General features: G+C 48.1%; 1 long non-coding RNA gene across 4 annotated transcripts in view; it reads left to right on the top strand.

The window, feature by feature from the left end:
- The first annotated feature begins 621 nt into the window (after window positions 1-621).
- The window catches only part of LOC134956903 (uncharacterized), a 59,153-nt gene continuing 43,975 nt past the window's right edge, over window positions 622-15,799 (top strand). For 2 of the 4 annotated variants that reach the window (XR_010186279.1, XR_010186278.1), the window contains exons 1-2: window positions 622-867; window positions 7,097-7,287. This is a non-coding gene — a long non-coding RNA (uncharacterized LOC134956903). Of the gene's footprint in view, window positions 868-7,096; window positions 7,318-15,799 lie in introns of all 4 variants that reach the window. The other 2 variants (XR_010186280.1, XR_010186281.1) reach the window with 2 other exon arrangements.

Raw genomic sequence — 15,799 nt, 5'->3', positions numbered from 1 at the left:
CATTTCAAGGTCACTATGTGACCTAAAAAGGTCTAATTTCAAAGGCATCCAAATATAGTCATGTAATATATGAAAAGAAAGGTATGGAAGAGACAAACAGTTTGGTACTATTTTTAGGTCAGACTATTGATCTCAGAAGTACAGTAGGTAACGTACAAAAAATTCCATTAGAATATCAAATCCAAATAATGAATTTATTTTTTAACAAAAATTTTGTGTGTATGCAATACGTATTTGACAGAAATAGTATTCAATCTGATGTATTACAACAGTCAATAGATTCACAGCCACAGGCATTTGTACATTTCTGTTGTCTTCTTCAATTCCCTTATGAAGATCGTATACATCACTGAACAGTAATCACAGCAATAGATACAAGCTGTTTGGAATAAAATGTGTGGCACCCCATCAGTGTTGCCACGAACTATACTGTGACTTTTGTGCCCCTTTCCCTGCTGAATGCATCCCTGACTGGACACTATTAAATTTACAGCAGGGATAGGGTTACCTGTGCCCTGAGTGCTGTGTCTGACACAAGGACACTGACCAATAAGCAACAGGCGTATTGATCCCAGAGAGAGACGGCTTGTGCAGTGGCAGTTGCAGCAGTCTTCAGGGACAGTTGGCAGTTGGGCAGCGGCCATCTTAGAAGGACACAGAACAGCAACTTGGAACAGAGCCAGCTGGTGGTGTGTGACAGGAGTGCTGCATAGCTTATGGCGAGCCAGCTTCTATTTCCGGTGACTGGAGATCATCATTTTAGCAGCCAATTGGTAATAGAAGCCTCCTGTGGGTATACCACTGCTTCCAGTGGTGCTTGCTTGCTGACAGGCATCTGACAGAGCAGAGACAGTGATATATTTCAATGTAAGGAAACTAGGCCTTGCTCTTTGTATTTCAGTCAGTCTAGTCCTGTAAGACCTACACATGTTATATAAGACTGTGAACTTTCAAAACTGTGATCACTGAATAAGGAGCTACAGTATAGCTATTACAACTGTGTTCTCCAACATGAACTATTTAATGGCCCTAAACTAGGACATGGGGCCCCACTAGTAATGCAATTTCTCTATCGTCCTAAGTGGATGCTGGGGTTCCTGAAAGGACCATGGGGAACAGCGGCTCCGCAGGAGACAGGGCACAAAAGTAAAGCTTTTACAGGTCAGGTGGTGTGTACTGGCTCCTCCCCCTATGACCCTCCTCCAGACTCCAGTTAGATTTTTGTGCCCGGCCGAGAAGGGTGCAATTCTAGGTGGCTCTCATAAAGAGCTGCTTAGAGAGTTTAGCTTAGGTTTTTTATTTTACAGTGATTCCTGCTGGCAACAGGATCACTGCAACGAGGGACAGAGGGGAGAAGAAGTGAACTCACCTGCGTGCAGGATGGATTGGCTTCTTGGCTACTGGACATGAAGCTCCAGAGGGACGATCACAGGTACAGCCTGGATGGTCACCGGAGCCACGCCGCCGGCCCCCTCACAGATGCTGAAGCAAGAAGAGGTCCAGAATCGGCGGCTGAAGACTCCTGCAGTCTTCTTAAGGTAGCGCACAGCACTGCAGCTGTGCGCCATTTTCCTCTCAGCACACTTCACACGGCAGTCACTGAGGGTGCAGGGCGCTGGGGGGGGGCGCCCTGGGAGGCAAATGAAAACCTTTAAAAAGGCTAAAAATACCTCACATATAGCCCCAGAGGCTATATGGAGATATTTACCCCTGCCTAAATGTACTAAATAGCGGGAGACGAGCCCGCCGAAAAAGGGGCGGGGCCTATCTCCTCAGCACACGGCGCCATTTTCTGTCACAGCTCCGCTGGTCAGGAAGGCTCCCAGGTCTCTCCCCTGCACTGCACTACAGAAACAGGGTATAACAGAGAGGGGGGGCAGAATAAATGGCAATATATTAATATAAAAGCAGCTATAAGGGAGCACTTAATCATAAGGCTATCCCTGTCATATATAGCGCTTTTTGGTGTGTGCTGGCAGACTCTCCCTCTGTCTCCCCAAAGGGCTAGTGGGTCCTGTCTTCGTATAGAGCATTCCCTGTGTGTCTGCTGTGTGTCGGTACGTGTGTGTCGACATGTATGAGGACGTTATTGGTGTGGAGGCGGAGCAATTGCCAAATATGAGGATGTCACCTCCTAGGGGGTCGACACCAGAATGGATGCCTTTATTTGTGGAATTACGGGATAGCGTCAACTCGCTTAAGCAGTCGTTTGCCGACATGAGGCGGCCGGACACTCAATTAGTGTCTGTCCAGGCGCCTCAAACACCGTCAGGGGCTGTAAAACGTCCCTTGCCTCAGTCGGTCGACACAGACCCAGACACAGGCAATGATTCCGGTGGTGAAGGTGACGAATCAACCGTATTTTCCAGTAGGGCCACACGTTATATGATTTTGGCAATAAAGGAGATGTTACATTTAGCTGATACTACAGGTACCACTAAACAGGGTATTATGTGGGGTGTGAAAAAACTACCAGTAGTTTTTACCGAATCAGAAGAATTAAATGACGTGTGTGATGAAGCGTGGGGTGCCCCGATAAAAAACTGCAAATTTCAAAGAAGTTATTGGCTTTATACCCTTTCCCGCCAGAGGTTAGGGAGCGCTGGGAAACACCTCCTAGGGTGGACAAAGCGCTAACACGCTTATCAAAACAAGTGGCGTTACCCTCTCCTGAGACGGACGCACTTAAAGATCCATCAGATAGGAGGATGGAAAATATCCAAAAAGGTATATACACACATGCAGGTGTTATACTACGACCAGCTATTGCGACTGCCTGGATGTGCAGTGCTGGGGTAGTTTGGTCAGAGTCCCTGATCAAAAATATTGATACCCTGGACAGGGACAATATTTTACTGTCGTTAGAACAAATAAAGGATGCATTTCTTTATATGCGTGATGCACAGAGAGATATCTGCACACTGGCATCACGGGTAAGTGCTATGTCCATTTCGGCCAGAAGAGCTTTATGGACACGACAGTGGACAGGCGATGCGTAGAGGAGTTATTTGAGGTCGGTCTATCGGATTTGGTGGCCACGGCTACGGCCGGGAAATCCACCTTTCTACCTCAAGTCACTCCCCAACAGAAAAAGGCACCGACCTTTCAACCGCAGCCCTTTCGTTCCTTTAAAAATAAGAGAGCAAAGGGCTATTCATATCTGCCACGAGGCAGAGGACGAGGGAAGAGACAGCAACAGGCAGCTCCTTCCCAGGAACAGAAGCCCTCCCCGGCTTCTACAAAAGCCTCAGCATGACGCTGGGGCTTCGCAAGCGGACTCGGGGGCGGTAGGCGGTCGTCTCAAAAATTACAGCGCGCAGTGGGCTCACTCGCAGGTAAATCCCTGGATCCTGCAGATAATATCTCAGGGGTACAGGTTGAAATTAGAGACAGAGCCACCTCGCCGTTTCCTGAAGTCTGCTTTACCAACGTCCCCCTCAGAAAGGGAGACGGTTTTGGAAGCCATTCACAAGCTGTATTCTCAGCAGGTGATAGTCAAGGTACCTCTTCTACAACAAGGGAAGGGGTATTATTCCACTCTATTTGTGGTACCGAAGCCGGATGGCTCGGTAAGGCCTATTCTAAATCTGAAGTCCTTGAACCTATACATAAAGAAGTTCAAGTTCAAGATGGAGTCACTCAGAGCAGTGATAGCGAACCTGGAAGAAGGGGACTTTATGGTATCCTTGGACATCAAGGATGCGTATCTCCACGTTCCAATTACCCCTCACACCAGGGGTACCTCAGGTTCGTTGTACAAAACTGTCACTATCAGTTTCAGACGCTGCCGTTTGGTTTGTCCACGGCACCTCGGGTCTTTACAAAGGTAATGGCCGAGATAATATTTCTTCTTCGAAGAAAAGGCGTATTAATTATCCCATACTTGGACGATCTCCTAATAAGGGCAAGGTCCAGAGAACAGCTAGAGATGGGGTTAGCACTATCTCAAGAGGTGCTAAAGCAGCACGGATGGATTCTGAATATTCCAAAATCCCAATTAATGCCGACAACTCGTCTGCTGTTCCTGGGGATGATTCTGGACACAGTTCAGAAAAAGGTTTTTCTTCCCGAAGAAAAAGCCAAGGAGTTATCTGACCTGGTCAGGAACCTCCTAAAACCAGGAAAGGTGTCTGTACATCAATGCACAAGAGTCCTGGGAAAAAATGGTAGCTTCTTACGAAGCAATCCCTTTCGGCAGATTCCATGCAAAGGGATCTGTTGGACAAATGGTCAGGGTCGCATCTTCAGATGCACCTGCGGATAACCCTGTCGCCGAGGACAAGGGTATCCCTTCTGTGGTGGTTGCAGGAGGCTCATCTATTGGAGGGCCGCAGATTCGGCATACAGGATTGGATCCTGGTGACCACGGATGCCAGCCTGAGAGGCTGGGGAGCAGTCACACAGGGAAGAAATTTCCAGGGAGTGTGGTCGAGCCTGAAAAAGTCTCTTCACATAAGCATTCTGGAACTAAGAGCAATCTACAATGCTCTAAGCCAGGCGGGACCTCTGCTTCAAGGAAGACCGGTGTTGATCCAGTCGGACAACATCACGGCAGTCGCCCATGTAAACAGACAGGGCGGCACAAGAAGCAGGAGGGCAATGGCAGAAGCTGCCAGGATCCTTCGCTGGGCGGAGAATCACGTGATAGCACTGTCAGCAGTATTCATCCCGGGCGTGGACAACTGGGAAGCAGACTTCCTCAGCAGACACGACCTTCACCCGGGAGAGTGGGGACTTCATCCAGAAGTTTTCCACATGCTATTAAACCGTTGGGTAAAACCAAAGGTGGACATGATGGCGTCTCGCCTCAACAAAACACTGGACAGGTATTGCGCCAGGTCAAGAGATCCGCAGGCAATAGCTGTGGACGCGCTGGTAACACCTTGGGTGTACCAGTCGGTATATGTGTTTCCTCCTCTGCCTCTCATACCAAAGGTATTGAGGATTATACGGCAAAGAGGAGTAAGACTAGTGGCTCCGGATTGGCCAAGAAGGACTTGGTACCCGGAACTTCAAGAGATGGTCACGGACGATCCGTGGCCTCTACTTCTGAGAAGGGACCTGCTTCAGCAGGGTCCTTGTCTTTTTCAAGACTTACCGCGGCTGCGTTGACGGCATGGCGTTGAATGCCAGATCCTAAAAGGAAAAGGCATTCCAGAAGAAGTCATTCCTACCTTGATAAAGGCAAGGAAGGAAGTCACCGCGAAGCATTATCGCCGTATTTGGCGAAAATATGTTGCGTGGTGCGAGCAGCGGAGTGCTCCGATGGAGGAATTTCAACTGGGTCGTTTTCCTACTTTTCCTGCAATCAGGATTGTCTATGGGTCTCAAATTGGGATCTATTAAGGTTCAAATTTCGGCCCTATCAATATTCTTCCACAAAGAATTGGCCTCAGTCCCTGAGGTCCAGATTTTTATCAAAGGAGTACTGCATATACAGCCTCCTGTGGTGCCTAAGGTGGCACCGTGGGATCTAAATGTAGTTTTAGATTTCCTCAAATCCAATTGGTTTGAACCACTAAAGAATGTGGATTTGAAATATCTCACATGGAAAGTGACTATGTTACTGGCCCTGGCTTCGGCCGGGAGAGTATCTGAACTGGCGGCTTTGTCTTATAAAAGCCCTTATTTAATTTTCCATTCGACATAGGGCAGAGCTGCGGACGCGTCCGCATTTTCTCCCTAAGGTGGTATCAGCGTTTCACCTGAACCAGCCTATTGTAGTGCCTGCGGCTACAGACGACTTGAAGGACTCCAAGTTGTTGGACGTTGTCAGAGCCTTAAAAATATACATTTAAAGGACGGCTGGAGTCAGAAAATCTGACTCGCTGTTTATACTGTATGCACCCAACAAGTTGGGTGCACCTGCTTCTAAGCAGTCGATTGCTCGTTGGTTTTGTAACAAAATTCAACTTGTACATTCTGTGGCAGGCCTGCCACAGCCTAAATCTGTTAAGGCCCATTCCGCAAGGAAGGTGGGCTCATCTTGGGCGGCTGCCCGAGGGGTCTCGGCATTACAACTCTGCCGAGCAGCTACGTGGTCAGGGGAGAACACGTTTGTAAATTTTTACAAATTTGATACCCTGGCAAAGGAGGACCTGGAGTTCTCTCATTCGGTGCTGCAGAGTCATCCGCACTCTCCCGCCCGTTTGGGAGCTTTGGTATAATCCCCATGGTCCTTTCAGGAACCCCAGCATCCACTTAGGACGATAGAGAAAATAAGAATTTACTTACCGATAATTCTATTTCTCGGAGTCCGTAGTGGATGCTGGGCGCCCATCCCAAGTGCGGATTATCTGCAATACTTGTACATAGTTATTGTTAACTAATTCGGGTTATTGTTTAGGAAGCCATCTTTCAGAGGCTCCTCTGTTATCATACTGTTAACTGGGTTTAGATCACAAGTTGTACGGTGTGATTGGTGTGGCTGGTATGAGTCTTACCCGGGATTCAAAATCCTCCCTTATTGTGTACGCTCGTCCGGGCACAGTACCTAACTGGAGTCTGGAGGAGGGTCATAGGGGGAGGAGCCAGTACACACCACCTGACCTGTAAAAGCTTTACTTTTGTGCCCTGTCTCCTGCGGAGCCGCTGTTCCCCATGGTCCTTTCAGGAACCCCAGCATCCACTACGGACTCCGAGAAATAGAATTATCGGTAAGTAAATTCTTATTATCTATGTTTGTGTCTACCTTTGTTGCTTTTATTAGTTCGATAACATTGTTAGCAGTGGATAATACATCCTGTAATGTTTTGTGGCTATGTGAATTGCACAAAGTGTTATTGTAAATTGTGATAACTACTTCTAAGCCATACAGTAGAGTTAAGGTTGCCCAGAAGCGTTCCAGCTAAATAAAAACTTCTGAGGAGCAACTGTGTAATTAATGTCTGTGTTACTTGTAATCTGAAGTATATTGTGAATTGTCAGAGAAACTTAACTCCCTAATACTTACCTGTAAATTGTAACCTACCACATGATACTTACCCCGAGTGTCACAAATGTTCTTGATCAAGTACTTGCCAAGTGCTGCAACGATCAGGACTGTCTTTGAGATCTCTTCTGATCCATTCACAAAAAGGTCTATTTCTACTTAAAGGAGCCCGAGGACCATTAAAGCCACCAACCAAACCAAACCCTTCACCAGCAGGGGAGGACAAAACTGCAGATAAGAGTTTCAACCAGAAACTGTAAAGGGGGTAAAGGAAGAATCAGTCTACTGAAGTAGTGTCTTGACTAACCATTCACTGTCACTACGAGATCAACACAAATCTTATCCACGACGGAGAGGTAGGATGCTTATCAGCCCAGACAAAAGAGGTAACATACCTATTGAATTGAACAAGGAAGAGGAAATATAAACCAGAGATCAGGCCTGGCAACGGAGGGAGGGGGGGTTGATAGGGGTCCCAATACTCAGAGGTGCACAATATGGGGCTGCGGTGCCTAAATTTGATCTACATGTCAGCCGTTTGGCGCTGCACAGCAAGACCAAACAAAATAAATGAAGCCAGCCGGCCAAGGTAATCTCCCCACGGCGACTCCCCCACAGTGGCCTCCTCCCAATCGATCCTGGGCAATCCCCATTAACTAGCACCATGGTTGTGAATTATTGTACTACCATTACATGCGACAATTTACCTGCGCTGGCTCTTCTGTCCTACGCCTTGCTTGCTGCTGCAGCCATCGAAGAGCGAGTGGAGAGATCATGCTTGCAGTGAGACCTGACTGAAAGCAGAAGAATCAAGCTGCAGCAGCACTGCCTTTCCCACCCCTGGGGCAGCTGATTATGTAATAAGCATATATTTACTATTATTTCTCTGACGTCCTAAGTGGATGCTGGGGACTCCGTCAGGACCATGGGGATCAGCGGCTCCGCAGGAGACAGGGCACAAAAGTAAAAGCTTTAGGATCAGGTGGTGTGCACTGGCTCCTCCCCCCATGACCCTCCTCCAAGCCTCAGTTAGATTTTTGTGCCCGGCCGAGAAGGGTGCAATCTAGGTGGCTCTCCTAAAGAGCTGCTTAGAGTAAAAGTTTGTTAGGTTTTTTATTTTCAGTGAGTCCTGCTGGCAACAGGCTCACTGCTACGAGGGACTTAGGGGAGAGAAGTGAACTCACCTGCGTGCAGGATGGATTGGCTTCTTAGGCTACTGGACACCATTAGCTCCAGAGGGAGTCGGAACACAGGTCTCACCCTGGGGTTCGTCCCGGAGCCGCGCCGCCGACCCCCCTTGCAGATGCCGAAAAGTGAAGGTCCAGAAACGGCGGCAGAAGACTCTTCAGTCTTCATAAGGTAGCGCACAGCACTGCAGCTGTGCGCCATTGTTGTCAGCACACTTCATAGCAGCGGTCACTGAGGGTGCAGGGCGCTGGGGGGGGGCGCCCTGGGCAGCAATGATAGTACCTTATTCTGGCTAAAAATACATCACATATAGCCCCTGGGGGCTATATGGATGTATTTAACCCCTGCCAGGTCTCAGAAAAACGGGAGAAGAAGCCCGCCGAAAAGGGGGCGGGGCCTATTCTCCTCAGCACACAGCGCCATTTTCCCTCACAGAAATGCTGGTGGGAAGGCTCCCAGGCTCTCCCCTGCACTGCACTACAGAAACAGGGTTAAAACAGAGAGGGGGGGGCACTTATTTGGCGATATGTATATATATATTAAAATGCTATAAGGGAAAAACACTTATATAAAGGTTGTCCCTGTATAATTATAGCGTTTTTGGTGTGTGCTGGCAAACTCTCCCTCTGTCTCCCCAAAGGGCTAGTGGGGTCCTGTCCTCTATCAGAGCATTCCCTGTGTGTGTGCTGTGTGTCGGTACGTGTGTGTCGACATGTATGAGGACGATGTTGGTGAGGAGGCGGAGCAATTGCCTGAAATGGTGATGTCACTCTCTAGGGAGTCGACACCGGAATGGATGGCTTATTTAAGGAATTACGTGATAATGTCAACACGCTGCAAGGTCGGTTGACGACATGAGACGGCCGGCAAACAAATTAGTACCTGTCCAGGCGTCTCAAACACCGTCAGGGGCTGTAAAACGCTCATTTACCTCAGTCGGTCGACACAGACACAGACACGGACACTGACTCCAGTGTCGACGGTGAAGAAACAAACGTATTTTCCTTTAGGGCCACACGTTACATGTTAAGGGCAATGAAGGAGGTGTTACATATTTCTGATTCTACAAGTACCACAAGAAGGGTATTATGTGGGGTGTGAAAAAACTACCTGTAGATTTTCCTGAATCAGATAAATTAAATGAAGTGTGTGATGATGCGTGGGTTTCCCCCGATAGAAAATTATTGGCGGTATACCCTTTCCCGCCAGAAGTTAGGGCGCGTTGGGAAACACCCTTTAGGGTGGATAAGGCTCTCACACGCTTATCAAAACAAGTGGCGGTACCGTCTCCAGATAGGGCCGCTCTCAAGGAGCCAGCTGAGAGGCTGGAAAATATCCTAAAAAGGTATATACACACATACTGGTGTTATACTGCGACCAGCGATCGCCTCAGCCTGGATGTGCAGCGCTGGGGTGGCTTGGTCGGATTCCCTGACTGAAAATATTGATACCCTTGACAGGGACAGTATTTTATTGACTATAGAGCATTTAAAGGATGCATTTCTATATATGCGAGATGCACAGAGGGATATTTGCACTCTGGCATCAAGAGTAAGTGCGATGTCCATATCTGCCAGAAGATGTTTATGGACACGACAGTGGTCAGGTGATGCAGATTCCAAACGGCACATGGAAGTATTGCCGTATAAAGGGGAGGAGTTATTTGGGGTCGGTCCATCGGACCTGGTGGCCTCGGCAACAGCTGGAAAATCCACCTTTTTTACCCCAAATCACATCTCAGCAGAAAAAGACACCGTCTTTTCAGCCTCAGTCCTTTCGTCCCCATAAGGGCAAGCGGGCAAAAGGCCAGTCATATCTGCCCAGGGATAGAGGAAAGGGAAGAAGACTGCAGCAGGTAGCCCATTCCCAGGAACAGAAGCCCTCCACAGCTTCTGCCAAGTCCTCAGCATGACGCTGGGGCCGTACAAGCGGACTCAAGTGCGGTGGGGGGTCGTCTCAAGAGTTTCAGCGCGTAGTGGGCTCACTCGCAAGTGGACCCCTGGATCCTACAAGTAGTATCCCAGGGGTACAGACTGGAGATTCGAGACGTCTCCCCCTCGCAGGCTCCTGATGTCTGCTTTACCAACGTCTTCCTCCGACAGGGAGGCAGTATTGGAAACAATTCACAAGCTGTATTCCCAGCAGGTGATACTCAAAGTACCCCTCCTACAACAAGGAAAGGGGTATTATTCCACACTATATTGTGGTACTGAAGCCAGACGGCTCGGTGAGACCTATTCTAAATGGGAAATCTTTGAACACTTACATACAAAGGTTCAAATCAAGATGGAGTCACTCAGAGCAGTGATAGCGAACCAGGAAGAAGGGGACTATATGGTGTCCCTGGACATCAAGGATGCTTACCTCCATGTCCCAAATTGCCCTTCTCACCAAGGGTACCTCAGGTTCGTGGTACGGAACTGTCACTATCAGTTTCAGACGCTGCCGTTTGGATTGTCCACGGCACCCCGGGTCTTTACCAAAGTAATGGCCGAAATGATGATTCTTCTTCAAAGAAAAGGCGTCTTAATTATCCCTTACTTGGACGATCTCCTGATAAGGGCAAGGTCCAGAGAACAGTTGGAAGTCGGAGTAGCACTATCTCAAGTTGTTCTACGACAGCACGGGTGGATTCTAAATATCCAAAATCGCAGCCGTTTCCGACGACACGTCTGCTGTTCCTAGGGATGGTTCTGGACACAGTCCAGAAAAAGGTGTTTCTCCCGGAGGAGAAAGCCAGGGAGTTATCCGAGCTAGTCAGGAACCTCCTAAAACCAGGAAAAGTGTCAGTGCATCATTGCACAAGAGTCCAGGGAAAAATGGTGGCTTATTACGAAGCGTTTCCATTCGGCAGATTCCACGCAAGAACTTTTCAGTGGGATCTGCTGGACAAATGGTCCGGATCGCATTTTCAGATGCATCAGCGGATAACCCTATCTCCAAGGACAAGGGTGTCTCTCCTGTGGTGGTTACAGAGTGCTCATCTTCTAGAGGGCCGCAGATTCGGCATTCAGGATTGGATGCTGGTGACCACGGAGGCCAGCCTGAGAGGCTGGGGAGCAGTCACACAGGGAAAAAATTTCCAGGGAGTGTAATCAAGTCTGGAGATTTTTCTCCACATAAATATACTGGAGCTAAGGGCAATTTACAATGCTCTAAGCTTAGCAAGACCTCTGCTTCAAGGTCAGCCGGTATTGATCCAGTGGGACAACATCACGGCAGTCGCCCACGTAAACAGACAGGGCGGCACAAGAAGCAGGAGGGCAATGGCAGAAACTGCAAGGATTTTTCGCTGGGCGGAAAATCATGTGATAGCACTGTCAGCAGTGTTCATTCCGGGAGTGGACAACTGGGAAGCAGACTTCCTCAGCAGGCACAAGCTCCACCCGGGAGAGTGGGGACTTCATCGGGAAGTCTTCCACATGATTGTGAACCGTTGGAAAAGACCAAAGGTGGACATGATGGCGTCCCGCCTGAACAAAAAACTGGACAAGTATTGCGCCAGGTCAAAAGACCCTCAGGCAATAGCTGTGGACGTTCTGGTAACACCGTGGGTGTACCAGTCGGTGTATGTCTTCCCTCCTCTGCTTCTCATACCCAAGGTATTGAGAATTATAAGACGTAGAGGAGTAAGAACTATACTCGTGGCTCCGGATTGGCCAAGAAGGACTTGGTACCCGGAACTTCAAGAGATGCTCACAGAGGACTCATGGCCTCTGCCGCTAAGAAGGGACTTGCTTCAGCAAGTACCATGTCTGTTCCAAGACTTACCGCGGCTGCGTTTGACTGCATGGCGGTTGAACGCCGGATCCTAAGGGAAAAAGGCATTCCGGAAGAGGTCATTCCTACCCTGGTCAAAGCCAGGAAGGAGGTGACCGCACAACATTATCACCACATGTGGCGAAAATATGTTGCGTGGTGTGAGGCCAGGAAGGCCCCATGAAGAAATTTCAACTCGGTCGTTTCCTGCATTTCCTGCAAACAGGAGTGTCTATGGGCCTCAAATTGGGGTCCATTAAGGTTCAAATTTCGGCCCTGTCGATTTTCTTCCAGAAAGAATTGGCTTCAGTTCCTGAAGTCCAGAAGTTTGTCAAGGGAGTACTGCATATACAACCCCCTTTTGTGCCTCCAGTGGCACTGTGGGATCTCAACGTAGTTCTGGGATTCCTAAAATCACATTGGTTTAAACCGCTCAAATCTGTGGATTTGAAATATCTCACAGGGAAAGTGACCATGCTGTTGGCCCTGGCCTCGGCCAGGCGAGTGTCAGAATTGGCGGCGTTTGTCTCAAAAAAGCCCATATCTGATTGTCCATTCAGACAGGGCAGAGCTGCGGACTCATCCCCAGTTTCTCCCTAAGGTGGTGTCAGTGTTCCACCCGAACCAGCTTATTGTGGTACCTGCGGCTACTAGGGACTTGGAGGACTCCAAGTTGCTAGATGTTGTCAGGGCCCTGAAAATATATTTTCCAGGACGGCTGGAGTCAGGAAAACTGACTTGCTGTTATCCTGTATGCACCCAACAAACTGGGTGCTCTTGCTTCTAAGCAGACGATTGCTAGTTGGATGTGTAGTACAATTCAGCTTGCACATTCTGTGGCAGGCCTGCCACAGCCAAAATATGTAAATGCCCATTCCACAAGGAAGGTGGGCTCATCTTGGGCGGCTGCCCAAGGGGTCTCGGCTTTACAACTTTGCCGAGCTGATACTTGGTCAGGGGCACACCCTGACTGAGGAGGACCTGGAGTTCTCTCATTCGGTGCTGCAGAGTCATCCGCACTTTCCCGCCCGTTTGGGAGCTTTGGTATAATCCCCATGGTCCTGACGGAGTCCCCAGCATCCACTTAGGACGTCAGAGAAAATAAGAATTTACTTACCGATAATTCTATTTCTCGTAGTCCGTAGTGGATGCTGGGCGCCCATCCCAAGTGCGGATTGTCTGCAATACTTGTACATAGTTATTGTTACAAAAATCGGGTTATTATTGTTGTGAGCCATCTTTTCAGATGCTCCGCTGTTATCATGCTGTTAACTGGGTTCAGATCACAGGTTGTACAGTGTGATTGGTGTGGCTGGTATGAGTCTTACCCGGGATTCAAAATCCTTCCTTATTGTGTACGCTCGTCCGGGCACAGTGTCCTAACTGAGGCTTGGAGGAGGGTCATGGGGGGAGGAGCCAGTGCACACCACCTGATCCTAAAGCTTTTACTTTTGTGCCCTGTCTCCTGCGGAGCCGCTGATCCCCATGGTCCTGACGGAGTCCCCAGCATCCACTACGGACTACGAGAAATAGAATTATCGGTAAGTAAATTCTTATTTTTATTCTGATGGCATATTAGATAGATAGATAGATAGATAGATAGATAGATAGATAGATACAGATGGAGCCTCCTTTGTCTTTGCCTGCCTAGTATCAGGCATGCACTCCCGGCATGACTAGGTGATCCGTCCACCTAGTCATGCCGGGAGTGCACAGAGATGCTCCCATTCAGAGCATCTATGTCCGGGCGCGAGCGTCTCTGTCCTGGGGGTGCGGACGGTGACGGTCTCCATTCAAGTGAATGGGGCGCATCTCAGTTACAGTCGGAGATGGAGACGCCGAGTCCTAGGTGGGCGCGCCTAGGCACAGATAAAGCCACGACTGGCGTGGCTCCATCTGTATATAGATAGATAGATAGATAGATAGATAGATAGATAGTTAGATAGATAGATAGATAGATAGATAGATAGATAGATAGATAGATAGATAGATAGACAGATAGATGCCCCATCTCTCTTGGGTTAAACTTCAGCGGGGGTGATTAGGGGGGCCCCAGAGATATAAGTGTACCGGGCCCCAAGATTTCTGTTGCCGACCTGCCAGAAAGTCATAGAGCAGTTCAGAGTGCATAATCTTTTTCACATAATTTATCCTGCCTGTGACCAAAAGAGATTTATGTTTACTGAAGTCAATCTGAGGCTGAACATTGAGTGAAATATGCTGCGTGGCTATTCAGATATGGAAGCAAAAGAAAAAGAAAAAAAGCAGATGGGCAAAACCATGTTGCACTGCAGGTGGATTTAGATTTGGGTGGGGTGTGTCCGAACTAAAATCTAAATTGCATTGTAAAAATAAAGCTGTCTAATCTTTTTGGGCTACATGCAAAAGCAGCCATTATTTACCCTGCACAGAAACAATATAGACATATTTCCTGCCATTGCATTGCAAAATGGTTTGTTCCTGATACAAACTTACATGCTTTTTCTGCCCAAATTGAATTAGGCCTATTGAGAAAAATGAGTACACCATCGTAACAGGAGGGAGTAGGTGGAGGGCTGAGATGAGGTGGGTATCACGCAAGGTGGGTGTTGGGAATGCGACAACTGAGGTTGGGCTTGGGAGACTGGTGCCTGAGGAGGGGAAAGGCAAGGAGGCTGAATGTAGTTTCTTCTCATGTGATAGGGAGTCAAGGAAATACTCAAGTCAATGAGGAAGATAAAATTATGTGGTTTCATGAAATAACAATGATTCACAAAGACTGGAATTATCCAATAGCAAAACTTAAGAATGATGTTGATGAGACTGAAGATCACTGATTAAAGAACTAAAGAACTGAAAACTGTGGCTGTGATTTTAAGACGAGGCTGAGGAATACTGAATGAAGAATTGAAGACTGTGGCTGTGACTTTACGATGAGGCTGAAGAATGCTGAGTGAAGAACTTAAGACTGAGGCTGTGACTTAAAAACGAGGCTGAAGAATACTGAATGAAGAATTGAAGACTTTGGCTGTGACTTTACGACGAGGCTGAGGAATGCTGAGTGAAAAACTGAAGACTATGTCTGTGACTTTAAGACAAGGCTGAATAATACTGAATGAAGAATGGAAGACTGTGGCTGTGACTTTAAGATGAGGCTGAGGAATGCTGAGTGAAGAAATGAAGACTTAGGGTGTGACTTTAAGATGAGGCTGAAAAATACTGAACACTTCCTGGATCCCCTCTGCAGTCAGGGACCCTGAGGTTGCTCCGCGAGTGGAGATGGGCTATTGGCAACAGCAGCTGCAGTGAAGGGGTAACCACTGGGCAATAACAGATGAGAACAGGATACTAGGAGTAAACTGCCAGCTCAGGGCTAAGCACCTTTACCCTTGAAAGTAACTTGAATCACTGGCACCATCACTCTACACCAGCCCCCTTTATGAGGGAAGACTGCCATGGATTGGCTAGACACAGAGAATGAACACAATTGGCCTGGGTTTGGTCTCCAACATGGCAGCCCCCTGCACTGAAGACACACACTGAGCTCTGGACAATGAGCTCTGACAACCGAGCTCTACACCACGAACTCACTACAGCAGCTTCTTACTGCTGCACCCTGATTACCCAGACCTCGGCCTCCAGCTCTTGGACACTGCATACTCTGCCCGGCAGTCCCAGGATCTGCAGCCCTCCATCACGCAGACCCGCCAGCCGCCGAGATGGCTAACCCCGCAGCCAAGCTTCGGAGGTAAGACTCCAGAGTGTGACAGTGGGAATACAGGGAACATTGCTAATTTACTCCAATAAATTCAGATGCCCAAAATGTATCAAACACATCTATCATTGGAAAAAGAGCCAGAAGCGAGGCATTGGTATGCAACAAAAACAGTAACATATCATTAACATATAGAGTAATAAATTTAATCAGACCCTGATTAAAAA

The sequence above is a fragment of the Pseudophryne corroboree genome, chromosome 9, assembly GCF_028390025.1.
Source record: "Pseudophryne corroboree isolate aPseCor3 chromosome 9, aPseCor3.hap2, whole genome shotgun sequence".
NCBI classification, from domain to species: Eukaryota; Metazoa; Chordata; class Amphibia; order Anura; family Myobatrachidae; genus Pseudophryne; species Pseudophryne corroboree.
Note: the sequence above shows the minus strand (reverse complement) of the source record. Positions and strands in the feature narration are given on the sequence as shown.